An 18,571-nucleotide genomic window follows, 5' to 3' on the forward strand; every position below is an offset into this window, starting at 1 on the left:
TTTGAGACAAATTAGCTTCCAAAATGATGCAGAGTTTCAGCCAATGAGGGAGACCCGGGCTCAGCCCCGCCCCGCCCCTCATTCACTCCAATTGGTTGGAGGACCAGCCGCTCCTGCTCGGTCCTCCGGTCCCGCCCCCTCTTCCTATTGGTCCGGAGCTGCCGTCAATCACTCCCCCACCCCACCCCCCCTGGGGGCATTGCGAGCTGAGCATGCGCAGGCCCTGACGACGGACGGTAAGAGAGCTCGAGCGAGCGGGTTTAAAATGGAGGTTTTACAAAGACCGAGTGCGGATTCAGAGCCCAAAATAAAAGCGGCAACATCTTCTCCCTAAGACGCGACTAGAGAACCGTGAACATTATCCCCGACTTTCCGGTTTCTTCCGTGTCGCTCGGGTCCGACTCTGGCTGGGGTGGGTGGGGGGCGCATGCGCAGTATCAGCTCATTCAGGGAGTGTCTGTAAATAGAGGGAAAATGATAAAAGTCAGGGAGCGTCTCTAAAAATGGCGATTGTCAGGAAATGTCTGCAAATGAAGGAAAATTATGTCACTGAGCATGGAGCGCTTAAAAGAGGAAACGGGGAAGTACCGATGAGTCGGGAATGTCTGGAAAGAATCATTGAGTCGTAGAACTGTACAGCACAGGAGGAAGCCACTCGGCCCATCAGATCGGTGCCAGCTCTTTGTAAGAGCAATCCAGTTTGTTCCGCTCCACCCCTTTTTCTACATAACCACAAGAACGCAAAACTTGCGAGTAGGAGCAGGCCATTCGGCCCCTCGAGCCTGCTTGCCATTCAGTAAGATCATGATAATGGCCTTAACTCCACCTTCCTTCCTGCCTCCCCCCCCCCCCCCCATTACCCTTGACTCATTTGTTGACCAAAAATCCGCCTAACTCAGCCTCGTACATATTCAGTGATCCACCCTCTAACCGTTCTCCAGGGAAGAGAATCCCACAGGCTTAAGACCCTCAGAGATGTAAAAAAAAAAATTCCCCTTATCTCAGTCTTAAAGGGGAAAGCCCTAATTTTTAAAATGTGCCCCCTAGTCCTGGACTCCGCCACACAAGGGGAAACATCCTCGCAGCATCCACCCTGCCAACTCCCCTCAGAACCTTATACATTTCAATAAGATCATCTCATTCTTCTAAATTCCTGTGCTCAACCTTTCCTCATAAGATAATCCCTTCACTTTAGGAATCAGTCAAGTGAGCCTCCTCTGAACTGTTCTGCAACTATGTCCTTTCTTAAGTGAGAAGACCAGACCTGTACGCGATACTCCAGATGTGGTCCCACCAAGGCCCTGTGCAGCTGCAGCAATACTTCCCTGCTTGTATATTCCATTCCCCTTGGAACAAACGCCAACGTTACATTTGCCTCCCCAATCACTTGCTGTGCCGGTACACTGACCTTTTGCGATTCATGCACCCCGGACATCAGATCCCTTCGCACGTCAAGAGTTCTGCAGCCTCTCTGCTTTTAAATCACATTCTACTTTTCAACCCTTCCAGCCAAAGTGGACAAGTTCACGTTTTCCCACATTATACTCCCATCTGCCAAATTTTCGCCCACTCACTTAAGCGAACCAAACCCCGCAGTGGGCTCTGCAATGTTTTTTCCATTCAGGTATTTATCCAATTCCCCTCCGAATGCTCCTATTGAATCTGTATCCACCAGTCTATCAGGCAGTGCGTTCTAACCACGAGATGCGTGAAAATGGTTTTTCTCGTGCTGCCTTTGACTCCGTGCTCTCTGGCTATCGATCTTTCACATTGGGAACAGTTTGACTTTATTCACTCGTTCTAGACCCTCCAGCAGGAGGCTTTCAATTGAAGAGGGTGGAATTGTTTCAGGGGTGAGTATTTGTGACCGTTTTTTTTGGAGCTTTTAGCCCCATTCTCTGTTAACTGTGCTCTGGTTCCATGCCTGGTGCGGCTCCTTTACTGTGGATCTGTATCCATGTCCACCCATTGCTCTGTTTCACCTCCGGCCCCCCGATCGCCTCTCTGCCGTTTTCTAACATCTTCTGTCTCTAAGAATGGGTGCGTTTTAGCTGTGTTTAGTGTTTTAAGACCATAAGACATAGGAGCAGAAATTAGGCCATTCGGTCCATCAAGCCTGCTCTGCCATTCAATCATGGCTGATAAGTTTCTCAACCCCATTCTCCCGCCTTCTCTCCATAACCTTTGATCCCCTTACCAATCAAGAACCTATTTATCTCGGTCTTAAATACACTCAATGACCTGGCCTCCACAGCCTTCTGTGGCAATGAATTCCATAGATTCACCACTCTCTGGCTAAAGAAGCTTCTCCTCATCTCTGTTCTAAAAGGTCTTCCCTTTACTCTGAGGCTGTGCCCTCGGGTCCTAGTCTCTCCTACTCATGGAAACATCTTCCCCACGTCCACTCTACCCAGGCCTTTCAGTATTCTGTAAGTTTCAATCAGATCCCCCCCTCATCCTTCTAAACTCCATCAGGTATAGACCCAGAGTCCTCAAACCTTCCTCATACGTTAAGCCCTTCATTCCTGGGATCGTTCTCGTGAACCTCCTCTGGACCCTCTCCAGGGTTTTACTGTTACTTCTGCCGACCGTGTCAAAATGAGGTTCCCACCGCTGCCCTTCCCCCGACCTTGCGCTCCTGGTTTCCCAGCTTTATCTTCCCGCAGAACCTTTCAGAGCCAGGAATTGATTTTCCTGCGCTGTGGCCCATTTCTCTCCCGCTTCTGAGTTTATATTGACCATCAAATCCTGCTCCGTTTCTATTCCCCGTTATTCATTCTGCACGCCCTGAAACGTTAACCCTGTTCCTCTCTCCACAGATAGCGCCTGACCCGCTGAGTGTTTCCAGCATTTCCTCTTTTTATTTCGGACTTGCAGCAGCTGCGGCGTTTTGCTTTTGTTTTCTTGCGGGCGTTGCCCGCGGAACCGAGTCTGGAAACACCAAGATGGTCCAATTGAGAGCCGGTTTGTAGCAGGGTGGGCGTTGGCGACAGAAATTCGCCCCTGGCCTCCAGTGCAGGTCATTTTCTCGTAGAGTCATTGAGTTATAGAATGGTCACAACACCGACGGAGACCATTCAGCCTGTCCTGCCTGTGCTGGCTCTCTGCCAGAGCAAATCAGCTAGTCCCGCTCCCCTGCCCTTTCACCAACAAGACCAGCAGCAGGTATTACCCATCCCCAGTTACCTGGGGAGAAAATGATGTTCGACCTTCTTGAACCGCTGCAGTCCATGTGGTGAAGGTGCTTCCGCAATGCTGTTAGATCAGGAGTTACGGGTTATTCACCCAGCAATGACAAAGGGACAGTGACATATGTCCAAGTCAACAACAGCAATTTGTATTTGTATCGCACTTTTAATGCAATGCAGCGTTTCGACATGCTTCACAGAAACCTTACAAAGCAACATTTGACACCGTAGCCATGGAAGGAGATATTGGCATGGATGGAAGCTTGGCTGGCTAACGGGAAACCCAGAGTAGGTATAAATGGATCTTTTTCTGGTTGGCAAGATGTGACGAGTGGTGAGCCACAGGGATCAGAGGCTGGGGCCTCAACCTTTTACAGATGAAATCCATGACTTGGATGAAGGGACAGAAGGGATGGTGGCTAAATTTGCTGACGGCACAAAGATAGGTAGGAAAGTAAATTGTGAAAAGGACATAAGGAGCGTATAGATAGGATAAGCGAGTGAGCAAATATTTGGCAGCTGGAGTTTAATGGGGGGAAAATGTGAAATTGTCCATTTTGGCAGGAAGAATAAAAGAGAAGCCTATTATCTAAATGGTGAAAGATTGCCGAGCTCTGAGGTGCAGAGGGACCTGGGTGTCCTAGCGCATGAATCACAAAAGGCTAGTATGCAGGTACAGCAAGTAATAAGGAAAGCTAATAGAATATTATTGTTTATTATGAGGGGAATTGATTATAAAAGTAGGGAGGTGATGCTTCAGTTGTACAGGGCACTGGTGAGACCACATCTGGAGTACTGTGTACAGTATTGGTCACCTTATTTAAAGAAAGATGTAAATGCATCGGAAGCAGTTCAGAGGAGGCTTACTCGTCCAATACCTGGAATGGACAGGTTGTCTTATGAGGGAAGGTTGGACAGGCCGGGCTTGTATCCGCTGGAGTTTAGGAGAGTGAGAGACGATTCGATTGAAACCTTTAAGACCCTGAGGGGTCTTGACAGGGTGGATGTGGAGAGGATGTTTCCTCTTGTGGGAGAATCTAGAACTAGGGGTCACTGTGTAAAAATAAGGGAGTGGCCCATTTAAGACACAGATGAGAAGATATTTTTTTTCTCTAAGAGGGTCGTGAGTCTTTGGATTCCTCTTCCTCAAATGGCAGCGGCAGCAGAGACTTTGAATGTTCTCAAGGCAGAATGAGATAGATTCTTGATAAACAAGGGGTGAAGGGGTATTGGGGGTAGGAGGGTGGTTACAGTCAGATCAGCAATGATCTTATTGAGTGGCGGATGAGGCTTGAAGGGCAGAGTGGCCAACTCCTGCTCCTAATTTGTATGTTTGTCTGTACGTATTAGGGCAAGTGACCGAAAGCTTGGTCAGAGGTGGGTTTGAAGGAGTGTCTTAAAGGAGGAAAGCGAGGTACAAAGGCAGAGAGGTTTATGGAAGAAATTCCAGAGACTGTGGTCTCAGCAACTGAAACAAAGTCCACAGAGAGCGGAACGATTAAAATCATGAATGGCCAACGGGCCAGAATTGTACGAGCGCATATATTTCAGACGATTGAATGACTGCAGGAGCTAACAGAGAAAAGCAGGGACAAGAGTATGGAGGAGATTACAGAGACAGGGAGGGACAAGAGCATGGACGAGATTATAGGGAATGAGAGAGACTAGAGCATGGAGTAGATTACAGAGACAGAGAGGGACAAGAGCATGGAGGAGATTAGGGACAGAGAGGGACAAGAGTATGGAGGAGATTACAGAGACAAAGAGGGACAAGAGCATGGAGGAGATTACAGAGACAGGGAGGGACAAGAGCATGGAGGAGATTACAGAGACAGGGAGGGACAAGAGCATGGAGGAGATTACAGAGACAGAGAGGGACAAGAGCATGGAGGAGATTACAGCGACAGGGAGGGAGAAGAGTTTGGTGGAGATTACAGAGAATGAGAGAGCCTGGAGCATGGAGGAGATTACAGAGACAGAGAGGGACAAGAGCATGGAGGGGATTACAGGGACAGGGAGGGAGAAGAGCATGGATGAGATTACAGAGACAGAGAGGGACAAGAGCATGGAGGAGATTATAGAGACAGAGAGGGACAAGAGCATGGAGGAGCTTACAGCGACAGAGAGGGACAAGAGCATGGAGGAGTTTACAGCGACAGAGAGGGACAAGAGCATGGAGGAGATTATAGAGACAGGGAGGGATGAGAGTATGGACGAGATTACAAAGAATGCGAGAGACGAGACCATGAAGGAGATTATTGAGACAGAGAGGGACAAGAGCATAGAGAAGATCATGGTGGAGATTACAAAGACACGGAGGGAGAAGAGTTTGGTGGAAATTACAGAGACACGGAGGGAGAAGAGCTTGGTGGAGATTACAGAGAGGGACAAGAGCATGGATAAGATTATAGAGACCGGGAGGGTTAAGAGCCTGGTGGAGGTTACAGAGACAGAGAGGGACAAGAGCATGGACGAGATTACAGGGAATGAGAGAGACTAGAGATAGGAGGAGATTACAGAGACAGGGAGGGTCAAGAGCCTGGTGGAGGTTACAGAGACAGAGAGGGACAAGAGCATGGGGGAGATTATAGAGGCAGGGAGGGACAAGAGTATGGAGGAGATTACAGAGACGGGGAGTGACAAAAGCATGGAGGAGATTACAGAGACAGGGTGGGACAAGAGCATGGATGAAATTACAGAGGATGCGAGAGACTAGACCATGAAGGAGATTACTGGGACAGGGAGGGACAATAACATAGAGGAGATTACCAAAACAGGGAGGTACAAGAGCATGGACGAGATTATAGGGAATGAGAAGAGACAAGAGCATGGAGGAGATTACAGAAATAGGGAGGGAGACGAGCATGGAGGAGATTACAGAGACAGAGTGGGACAAGAGCATGGAGATTATAGAGAACGGGTGGGACAAGAGCATGGAGACAGGGAGGGACAAGAGTATGGAGGAGATTACAGAGAATGAGAGAGACTAGACAATGAAGGAGTTTACTGAGACAGGGGTGGACAAGAGCATGGAGGAGATTACAAAGACAGGGAGGGACAAATGCATGGAAGAGATTACAGAGACAGAGAGCGACAAGAGCATGGAGGAGATTACAGAGACAGAGAGGGTCAAGAGCATGGAGGAGATTACAGAGACAGAGAGGGTCAAGAGCATGGAGGAGATTACAGCGACACGGAGGGAGAAGAGCTTGGTGGAGATTACAGAGAATGCGAGAGACTGGAGCATGGAGGAGATTACAGAGACAGGGAGCGACAAGAGCATGGACGAGATTACAGAGACGGAGAAACAAGAGCATGGAGGAGATTACAGAGACAGGGAGGGACAAGGGCATGGAGGGCATTACAGAGACAGAGAGGGACAAGAGCATGGAGGAGATTACAAAAACAGGGAGAGAAATGAGCATGGAGGAGATAACAGAGACTGAGAGAGATAAGAGCATGGAGGAGATTACGGAAACAGCTACGGACAAACCATGGAGGAGATTACAGAGACAGGGAGGGACAAGAGCATGGAGGAAATTACAGAAATAGAGAGGGACAAGAGTATGGAGGAGATTACAGGGACATAGAGGGACAAGAGGATGGAGGAGATTAAAGGGACAGGGATGGACTAGAGCATGGAAGAGATTACAAGTAATGAGAGAGTCTAGAGCATGAAGGTGATTACTGAGACAGGGAGGGAGAAGAGCATGGCGGAGATTACAGATACAGGGAGGCACAACAGTATGGAGGAGATTGCAGAGACTGAGAGAGATAAGAGCATGGAGGAGGTTACAGATTAAGAGAGAGACTAGAGCATGGAGGAGATTACAGCGACAGGGAGGGACAAGAGCATTGAGGAAATTACAGAAACTGAGAGGGACAAGAGCATAGAGGAGATTACAAAGACAGGGAGGGACATGAGCGTGGAAGAGATTACAGACACTGAGAGAGATAAGAGCATGGAGGAGATTACAGAATCAGCTACGGATAAAGCATGGAGGAGATTAGAGAAACAGGGAGGGACAAAATCATCAAGTATATTACAAAGAATGAGAGAGACTAGAGCATGGAGGAGATTATAGAGTCCGAGAGGGTTAAGAGCCTGGTGGCGATTACAGAGACAGAGAGGGACAAGAACATGGAGGAAATTACTGAGACCGAGAGGGACATGAGCATGGAGGCGGTTACAGAGACAGAGCGGGACTATAGCTTGGAGGATATTACAAAGACAGAGCCTGGAGGAGATTACAGAGACAGGGAGGGACAAGAGCATGGAAGAGGTTACATGTAATGAGAGAGACTAGAGCATGAAGGTGATTACTGAGACAGGGAGGGAGAAGAGCATGGCGGAGATTACAGACACAGGGAGGCACAAGTGTATGGAGGAGATTACAGAGACAGGGAGGGATATGAGCATGGAGGAAATTACAGAAATAGAGAGGGACAAGAGCATGGAGGAGTTTACGGAGACAGGGAGGGACAAGAGCATTGAGGAAATTACAGAGACTGAGAGGGACAAGAGTATGGAGGAGATTACAGTGACAGGGAGGGGCAAGAGTATGGACTAGATTACAAAGAATGAAACAGACTATGCCATGAAGGAGATTACTGAGACAGGGAGGGACAAGAGCATGGAGGTGATTACAGTGACAGGGAGGGGCAAGAGTATGGAGGAGATTACAGTGACAGGGAGGGGCAAGAGTATGGACTAGATTACAAAGAATGAAACAGACTATGCCATGAAGGAGATTACTGAGACAGGGAGGGACAAGAGCATGGAGGTGATTACCAAAACAGGGAAGGACATGAGTGTGGAGGAGATTACAGACACTGAGAGAGACAAGAGCATGGAGGAGATTACGGAATCAGCTACGGACAAAGCATGGAGGAGATTAGAGAAACAGGGAGGGACAAAATCATGAAGTATATTACAGAGAACGAGAGAGACTAGAGCATGGAGGGGATTACAGAGACGGAGAAACAAGAGCATGGAGGAGAATACAGAGACTGAGAGAGACTAGACCATGAAGGAGATTACAGAGACAGGGAGGGACAAGAGCATGGAAGAGGTTACATGTAATGAGAGAGACTAGAGCATGAAGGTGATTACTGAGACAGGGAGGGAGAAGAGCATGGCGGAGATTACAGACACAGGGAGGCACAAGTGTATGGAGGAGATTACAGAGACAGGGAGGGATATGAGCATGGAGGAAATTACAGAAATAGAGAGGGACAAGAGCATGGAGGAGTTTACGGAGACAGGGAGGGACAAGAGCATTGAGGAAATTACAGAGACTGAGAGGGACAAGAGTATGGAGGAGATTACAGTGACAGGGAGGGGCAAGAGTATGGACTAGATTACAAAGAATGAAACAGACTATGCCATGAAGGAGATTACTGAGACAGGGAGGGACAAGAGCATGGAGGTGATTACAGAGACAGGGAGGGAAATGAGCATGGAGGAGATAACAGAGACTGAGAGAGATAAGAGCATGAAGGAGATTACGGAAACAGCTACGGACAAACCATGGAGGAGATTACAGAGACGGAGGGACAAGAGCATGGAGGAAATTACAGAAATAGAGTATGGAGGAGATTACAGGGACATAGAGGGACAAGGGGATGGAGGAGATTAAAGGGACAGGGATGGACTAGAGCATGGAAGAGATTACAAGTAATGAGAGAGACTAGAGCATGAAGGTGATTACTGAGACAGGGAGGCACAACAGTATGGAGGAGATCACAGAGACAGGGAGGGACATGAGCATGGAGGATATTACAGAAATAGAAAGGGAGAAGAGCATGGAGGTGATTACCAAAACAGGGAGGGACATGAGCGTGGATGAGATTACAGACACTGAGAGAGACAAGAGCATGGAGGAGATTATGGAATCAGCTACGGACAAAGCATGGAGGAGATTAGAGAAACAGGGAGGGACAAAATCATCAAGTATATTACAAAGAATGAGAGAGACTAGAGCATGGAGGGGATTACAGAGACGGAGGGACAAGAGCATGGACGAGATTACAGAGAATGAGAGAGGCTAGAGCATGGAGGAGATTATAGAGTCCGAGAGGGTTAAGAGCCTGGTGGAGATTACAGAGACAGAGAGGGACTAGAGCGTGGGGGAAATTACTGAGACAGAGAGGGACATGAGCATGGAGGAGGTTACAGAGACAGAGAGGGACAAGAGGATGGAGGAGATTACAGAGACAGGGAGGGACAAGAGGATGGAGGAGATTACAGAGACAGGGAGGGACAAGAGGATGGAGGAGATTACAGAGACAGGGACGGACTAGACCATGGAAGAGATTACATGTAATGAGAGAGACTAGAGCATGAAGGTGATTACTGAGACAGGGAGGGAGAAGAGCATGGCGGAGATTACAGAGACAGAGAGCGACAAGAGTATGGACTAGATTACAGAGAATGAGAGAGACTAGACCATGAAGGAGATTACTGAGACAGGGAGGGACAAGAGCATGGAGGTGATTACCAAAATAGGGAGGGACATGAGCGTGGAGGAGATTACAGAGACTGAGAGAGATAAGAGCATGGAGGAGGTTACAGAGAAAGAGAGAGACTGGAGCATGGAGGAGATTACAGAGACAGGGAGGGAGAAGAGCATGGAGGAAATTACAGAAATTGAGAGGGACATGAGCATGGAGGAGATTACAGACACAGGGAGGCACAAGAGTCTGGAGGAGATTACAGAGACAGAGAGAGACTAGAGCATGGAGGATATTACGGAGACAGGGAGGGACAAGAACATGGAGGAGATTACAGTGACAGGGAGGGGCAAGAGTATGGACTAGATTACAAAGAATGAAACAGACTAGGCCATGGAGGAGATTACAGAGACTGAGAGAGACAAGTGCATGGAGGAGATTACGGAATCAGCTACGGATAAAGTATGGAGGAGATTAGAGAAACAGGGAGGGACAAAATCATGAAGTAGATTACAGAGAATGAGAGAGACTAGAGCATGGAGGAGGTTACAGAGACAGGGAGGGACAAGAACATGGAGGAGATTACAGGGACAGAGACGGACAAGAGGATGGAGGAGATTACAGAGACAGAGAGGGACTAGAGCATAGAAGATATTACAAGTAATGAGAGAGACTAGAGCATAAAGGTGATTACTGAGACAGGGAGGGAGAAGAGCATGGCGGAGATTACAGATACAGGGAGGCACAAGTGTATGGAGGAGATTGCAGAGACAGGGAGGGACAGGTGTATGGACTAGATTACAGAGAATGATACATATGAGACCATGGAGGAGATTACCGAGACAGGGAGGGACAAGAGTATGGAGGAGATTACAGCGACAGGGAAGGACAAGAGCATTGAGGAGATTACAGAGACTAAGAGCGACAAGAGCATGGAGGAGATTACGGAATCAGCTACGGACAAAGCATGGAGGAGATGAGAGTAACAGGGAGGGACAAAATCATGAAGTATATTACAGAGAATGAGAGAGACTAGAGCATGGAGGGGATTACAGAGACAGGGAAGGACAAGAGCATGGACGAGATTACAGAGAATGAGAGCGATTAGACAATGAAGGAGATTAATGAGACAGGGAGGGACAGGAGCTTGGTGGTGATTACAGAGACAGGGAGGGACATGAGCATGGAGGAGGTTAGAGAGACAGGGATGGACTATAGCTTGGAGGATATTACAAAGACAGAACCTGGAGGAGATTACAGAGACAGGGAGGGACAAGAGGATGGAGGAGATTACAGAAACAGGGAGGGACTAGAGCATGGACGAGATTACAAGTAATGAGAGAGACTAGAGCATGAAGCTGATTACTGAGACAGGGAGGGAGAAGAGCATGGCAGAGATTACAGACACAGGGAGGCACAAGAGTATGGAGGAGATTGCAGAGACTGAGAGAGACAAGAGCATGGAGGAGGTTACAGAGAAAGAGAGAGACTAGAGCATGGAGGAGATTACAGAGACAGGGAGGGACATGAGCATGTAGGAAATTACAGAAATAGAGAGGGACAAGAGCATGGAGGAGATTACGGAGACAGGGAGGGACAAGAGCATAGAGGAGATTACCAAGACAGAGAGGGACAGGAGTATGGACTAGATTGCAGAGAATGAGAGAGACTAGACCATGAAGGAGATTACTGAGACAGGGAGGGACAAGAGCATGGAGGAGATTACAGCGACAGGGAGGGACAAGAGCATTGAGGAAATTACAGAGACTGAGAGGGACAAGAGCATGGAGGAGATTACCAAAACAGGGAGGCACATGAGCGTGGAGGAGATTACAGACACTGCGAGAGACAAGAGCATGGACGAGATTACGGAATCAGCTATGGATAAAGCATGGAGGAGATTAGAGAAACAGGGAGGGACAAAATCATGAAGTATATTACAGAGAGTGAGAGAGACTAGATCATGGAGGAGATTACAGAGACAGGGAGGGACAAGAGCATGGAGGAAATTACTGAGACAGAGAGGGACATGAGCATAGAGGAGGTTACAGAGACAGAGATGGACTAAAGCATGGACAAGATTACAAGTAATGAGAGAGACTAGAGCATGAAGGTGATTACTGAGACAGGGAGGGAGAAGAGCATGGCAGAGATTACAGACACAGGGAGGCACAAGAGTATGGAGGAGATTGCAGAGACTGAGAGAGATAAGAGCATGGAGGAGGTTACCGAGAAAGAGAGAGACTAGAGCATGGACGAGATTACAGAGAGAGGGAGGCACAAGAGTATGGAGGAGATTGCAGAGACTGAGAGAGACAAGAGCATGGAGGAGGTTACCGAGAAAGAGAGAGACTAGAGCATGGAGGAGATTACAGAGACAGGGAGGGACTAGAGTATGGAGGAGATTACGGACACAGTGAGCGACATGAGCGTGGAGAAAATTACAGACATTGCGAGAGACAAGAGCATGGAGGAGATTACGGAATCAGCTACGGATAAAGCATGGAGGAGATTAGAGAAACAGCGAGGGACAAAATCATGAAGTAGATTACAGAGAATGAGAGAGACTAGAGCCTGGAGGAGGTTACAGAGACAGGGAGGGACAAGAGCATGGAGGAAATTACTGAGACAGAGAGGGACATGAGCATGGAGGAGATTACAGAGACAGGGAGGGACAAGAGGATGGAGGAGATTACAGAGACTGAGAGGGACTAGAGCATGGACGAGATTACAAGTAATGAGAGAGACTAGAGCATGAAGGTGATTACTGAGACAGGGAGGGAGAAGAGCATGGCGGAGATTACAGATACAGGGAGGCACAAGTGTATGGAGGAGATTGCAGAGACTGAGAGAGACACGAGCGTGGAGGAGATTACAGAGACAGGGAGGGACAACAGCATTGAGGAAATTACAGAGACTGAGAGGGACAAGAGCATGGAGGAGATTACAAAGGCAGAGAGGGACAAGAGCATGGAGGAGATTACAGAGACAGGGAGGAACATGAGCGTGGAGGAAATTACTAAGACAGAGAGGGACATGATTTTGGAAGAGGTTACAGAGATAGAGAGGGACTATCACAGATAGTCGCAGCCTGCAGGAGATTACAGAGACAGGGAGGGACAAGAGGATGGAGGAGATTACAGAGAAAGGGAGGGACTGGAGCATGGACGAAATCACAAGTAATGAGAAAGACTGGAGCATGAAGGTGATTACTGAGGCAGGGAGGCACAAGAGTATGGAGGAGATTGCAATGACAGAGAGACAAGAGCACGGAGGAATTTACCGAGAAAGAGAGAGACTAGAGCATGGAGGAGTTTACCGAGAAAGAGAGAGACTAGAGCATGGAGGAGATTACAGAGACAGGGAGGGACATGAGCATGGAGGAAATTACAGAAATAGAGAGGGACAAGAGCATGGAGGAGATTACGGAGACAGGGAGGGACAAGAGCGTAGAGGAGATTACCGAGACAGAGAGGGACAGCAGTATGGACTAGATTGCAGAGAATGAGAGAGACTAGACCATGAAGGAGATTACTGAGACAGGGAGGGACAAGAGCATGGAGGAGATTACAGCGACAGGGCGGGACAAGAGCATGGAGGAGATTACGGAAACAGGGAGGGACAAGAGTATTGAGGATATTACAGAAACTGAGAGGGACAAGAGCATGGAGGAGATTACAAAGACAGGGAGGGACAAAAGCATGGTGGGGATTACAGAGATAGGGCGGGACAAGAGCATGGAGGAGATTACCAAAACAGGAAGGCACATGAGCGTGGAGGAGATTACAGACACTGCGAGAGACAAGAGCATGGAGGAGATTACGGAATCAGCTACGGATAAAGCATGGAGGAGATTATAGAAACAGGGAGGGACTAGAGCATGAACGAGATTACAAGTAATGAGAGAGACTAGAGCATGAAGGTGATTACTGAGACAGGAAGGGAGAAGAGCATGGCGGAGATTACAGACACAGGGAGGCACAATAGTATGAAGTAGAATACGGAGACTGAGAGAGACAAGAGCATGGAGGAGGTTACAGAGAAAGAGAGAGACAAGAGCATGGAGGAGATTACAGAGACAGGGAGGGACATGAGCGTGGAGGAAATTACTGAGACAGAGAGGGACATGATTATGGAGGAGGTTACAGAGATAGAGAGGGACTATCACAGATAGTCACAGCCTGCAGGAGATTACAGAGACAGGGAGGGAAAAGAGGATGGAGGAGATTACAGAGACAGGGAGGGACTGGAGCATGGACGAAATCACAAGTAATGAGAAAGACTAGAGCATGAAGGTGATTACTGAGGCAGGGAGGCACAAGAGTATGGAGGAGATTGCAGAGACTGAGAGAGACAAGAGCATGGAGGAGCTTACCGAGAAAGAGAGAGACTAGAGCATGGAGGAGATTACAGAGACAGGAAGGGCATGAGCATGGAGGAAATTACAGAAATAGAGAGGGACAAGAGCATGGAGGAGATTACGGAGACAGGGAGGGACAAGAGCATAGAGGAGATCACCGAGACAGAGAGGGACAGCAGTATGGACTAGATTGCAGAGAATGAGAGAGACCAAACCATGAAGGAGATTACTGAGACAGGGAGGGACAAGAGCATTGAGGAGATTACAGAGACAGGGCGGGACAAGAGCATGGAGGAGATTACCAAAACAGGGAGGCACATGAGCGTGGAGGAGATTACAGACACTGCGAGAGACAAGAGCATGGAGGAGATTACGGAATCAGCTACGGATAAAGCATGGAGGAGATTACAGAGACAGGGAGGGACAAGAGCATGGAGGAAATTACTGAGACAGAGGGACATGAGCATGGAGGAGGTTACAGAGACTGAGAGGGACTATAGCTTGGAGGATATTACAAAGACTGAGCCTGGAGGAGATTACAGAGACAGGGAGGGACAAGAGGATGGAGGAGATTATAGAGACAGGGATGGACTAGAGCATGGACGAGATTACAAGTAATGAGAGAGACTAGAGCATGAAGGTGATTACTGAGACAGGGAGGGAGAAGAGCATGGCGGAGATTACAGATACAGGGAGGTACAATAATATGGAGGAGATTGCAGAGACTGAGAGAGACAAGAGCATGGAGGAGGTTACAGAGAAAGAGAGAGACTAGAGCATGGAGGAGATTACAGAGACAGAGAGGGACAAGAGTATGGACTAGATTACCGAGAATGAGAGAGACTAGACCATGAAGGAGATTACCGAGACAGAGAGGGACAAGAGTATGGACTAGATTACCGAGAATGAGAGAGACTAGACCATGAAGGAGATTACCGAGACAGAGAGGGACAAGAGTATTGACTAGATTACCGAGAATGAGAGAGACTAGACCATGGAGGAGATTACGGAGACAGGGAGGGACAAGAGCCTGGAGGAGATTACGGAATTAGCTACGGACAAAGCATGGAGGTGATTAGAGAAACAGCGAGGGACAAAATCATGACTAGATTACAGAGAATGAGAGAGACTAGAGCATGGAGGAGATTACAGAGACAGGGAGGGACAAGAGCATGGAGGAGATTACAGAGACACGGAGGGACAAGAGCATGGAGGAGATTACGGAGACAGGGAGGGACAAGAGTATGGACGAGATTACAGAGAATGAGAAAGATTAGACCATGAAGGAGATTACTGAGACAGGGAGTGACAAGAGCATGGAGGAGATTACGGAAACAGGGAGGGACAAGAGCATGGAGGATATCACGGAGACAGGGAGGGACAAGAGTATGGACGAGATTACAGAGAATGAGAAAGATTAGACCATGAAGGAGATTACTGAAACAGGGAGGTACAGGAGCTTGGTGGTGATTACAGAGGCAAAAGGGACAAGAGCATTGAGGACATTATAGAGACCGAGAGGGTCAAGATCCTGGTGGAGATTACAGAGACAGAGAGGGACATGAGCGTGGAGGAGATTACGGAATCAGCTACGGATAAAGTATGGAGGAGATTAGAGAAACAGGGAGGGACAAAATCATGAAGTATATTACAGAGAATGAGAGAGAGAAGAGCTTGGAGGAGATTACAGAGAATGAGAAAGACTAGAGCATGGAGGAGATTACAGAGACAGGGAGGGACATGAGCATGGAGTAGTTTACAGAGACAGAGCGGGACTATAGCTTGGAGGATATTACAAAGACACGGCCTGCAGGAGATTACAGAGACAGGGAGGGACAAGAGGATGGAGGAGATTACAGAGACAGGGAGGGACGAGACCATGGACGAAATTATAAGTAATGAGAGAGACTAGAGCGTGAAGGTGATTACTGAGACAGGGACGGAGAAGAGCATGGCGGAGATTACAGACACAGGGAGCTACAAGAGTATGGAGGAGATTGCAGAGTCTGAGAGAGACAAGAGCATGGAGGAGGTTACAGAGAAAGAGAGAGACTAGAGCATGGAGGAGATTACAGAGACAGGGAGGGACATGAGCATGGTGGAAATTACAGAAATAGAGAGGGACAAGAGCATGGAGGAGATTACGGAGACAGGGAGGGACAAAAGCATAGAGGAGATTACCAAGACAGAGAGGGACAGGAGTATGGACTAGATTGCAGAGAATGAGAGAGACTAGACCATGAAGGAGATTACTGAGACAGGGAGGGACAAGAGCATGGAGGAGATTACAGCGACAGAGAGGGACAAGAGCATTGAGGAAATTACAAAGACAGGGAGGGACAAGAGCATGGAGGAGATTACAAAAACAGGGAGGGACAAGAGCATGGAGGAGATTACAAAAACAGGGAGGGACAAGAGCATGGAGGAGATTACAAAAACAGGGAGAGACTAGAGCATGGAAGAGATTACAAGTAATGAGAGAGACTAGAGCATGAAGGTGATTACTGAGACAGGGAGGGCGAAGAGCATGGCGGAGATTACAGACACAGGGAGGCACAAGAGTATGGAGGAGATTGCAGAGACTGAGAGAGACAAGAGCATGGAGGAGGTTACAGAGAAAGAGAGAGACTAGAGCATGGAGGAGATTACAGAGACAGAGAGGGACATGAGCATGGAGGAAATTACGGACACATGGAGGGACAAGAGCATGGGTGAGATTACGAAGACAGGGATGGACAAGAGCATGGAGGAGATTACAGAGACTGAGAGAGAAGAGCATGGAGGAGATTACAGAGACAGGGAGGGACATGAGCATGGAGGAAATTACAGAAATAGAGTGGGACAAGAGCATGGAGGAGATTACGGAGACAGAGAGGGACAGGAGTATGGACTAGATTGTAGAGAATGAGAGAGACTAGACCATGAAGGAGATTACTGAGACAGGGAGGGACTAGAGCATGGAGGAGATTACGGACACAGGGAGTGACAAGAGCATGGACGAGATTACCAAAACAGGGAGGGACGTGAGCGTGGAGGAGATTATAGACACTGCGATAGACAAGAGCATGGAGGAGATTACGGAATCAGCTACGGATAAAGTATGGAGGAGATTATAGAAACAGGGAGGGACAAAATCATGAAGTAGATTACAGAGAATGAGAGAGACAAGAGCATGGAGGAGGTTACAGAGATAGAGAGGGACTATAGCTTGGAGGATATTACAAGTAATGAGAGAGACTAGAGCATGAAGGTGATTACTGAGACAGGGAGGGAGAAGAGCATGGCGGAGATTACAGACACAGGGAGGCACAAGAGTATGGAGGAGATTGCAGCGACTGAGAGAGACTAGACCAGGGAGGAGATTACAGAGACACGGAGGGACAAGAGCATGGAGGTGATTACCAAAACAGGGAGGGACATGAGCGTGGAGGAGATTACAGAGACTGAGAGAGAAGAGCATGGAGGAGATTACGGAATCAGCTATGGATAAAGCATGGAGGAGATTAGAGAAACAGGGAGGGAGAAAATCCTGAAGTAGATTACAGAGAATGAGAGAGACTAGAGCATTGAGGAGATTACAGAGACAGAGAGTGACAAGAGTATGGATGAGATTACAGAGAATGAGAAAGATTAGACCATGAAGGGGATTACTGAAACAGGGAGGTACAGGAGCTTGGTGGTGATTACAGAGACAGGGAGGGACAAGAATATGAAGGAGATTACAGAGACAGGGAGGGACAAGAATATGAAGGAGATTACAGAGACAGGGAGGGACAAGAATATGAAGGAGATTACAGAGACAGGGACGGACTAGACCATGGACGACATTACAAGTCATGAGAGAGACTAGACCATGAAGGAGATTACTGAGACAGGGAGGTACATGAGCATGGAGGAGATTACAGAGACTGAGAGGGACTAGAGCATGGAGGAGATTACGGAGACAGGGAGGGACTAAAGCATGGAGGAGATTACAGAGACTGAGAGGGACTAGAGCATGGAGGAGATTACGGAGACAGGGAGGGACTAGAGCATGGAGGAGATTACGGAGACAGGGAGGGACTAGAGCATGGAGGAGATTACAGAGACTGAGAGGGACTAGAGCATGGAGGAGATTACGGAGACAGGGAGGGACATGAGCGTGGAAGAGATTACAGAGACTGAGAGAGAAGAGCATGGAGGAGATTACGGAATCAGCTACGGATAAAGCATGGAGGAGATTAGAGAAACAGGGTGGGACAAAATCATGAAGTATATTACAGAGAATGGGAGAGACTAGACCATGAAGGTGATTACTGAGACAAGGAGGGAGCAGAGCATGGCGGAGATTACAGAGACAGAGAGGGACATGAGTATGGATGAGATTACAGAGAATGAGAACGATTAGACCATGAAGGGGATTACTGAAACAGGGAGGTACAGGAGTTTGGTGGTGATTACAGAGACAGGGAGGCACAAGAGTATGGAGGAGATTACAGAGACAGGGAGGGACATGAGCATGGAGGATAATTACAAAAATAGAGAGGGACAAGAGTATGTAGGAGATTACGGAGACAGGGAGGGACAAGAG

General features: G+C 48.1%; 2 protein-coding genes across 2 annotated transcripts in view; one reads left to right on the plus strand and one right to left on the minus strand.

Annotated features, from left to right (window-relative positions):
- The window catches only part of LOC144697423 (uncharacterized), a 512,621-nt gene that overhangs the window by 81,427 nt on the left and 412,623 nt on the right, over positions 1–18,571 (minus strand). The window lies entirely within an intron of this gene.
- LOC144697001 (uncharacterized) overlaps positions 2,827–18,571 on the plus strand; it is a 34,714-nt gene continuing 18,969 nt past the window's right edge. Inside the window, exon 1 of the mRNA XM_078568747.1 lies at positions 2,827–3,476. The gene's annotated coding sequence lies outside the window, so the exon portion shown is untranslated. The remainder of the gene's footprint in view (positions 3,477–18,571) is intronic.

The sequence above is a fragment of the Cetorhinus maximus genome, chromosome 23, assembly GCF_964194155.1.
Source record: "Cetorhinus maximus chromosome 23, sCetMax3.hap1.1, whole genome shotgun sequence".
NCBI classification, from domain to species: domain Eukaryota; kingdom Metazoa; phylum Chordata; class Chondrichthyes; order Lamniformes; family Cetorhinidae; genus Cetorhinus; species Cetorhinus maximus.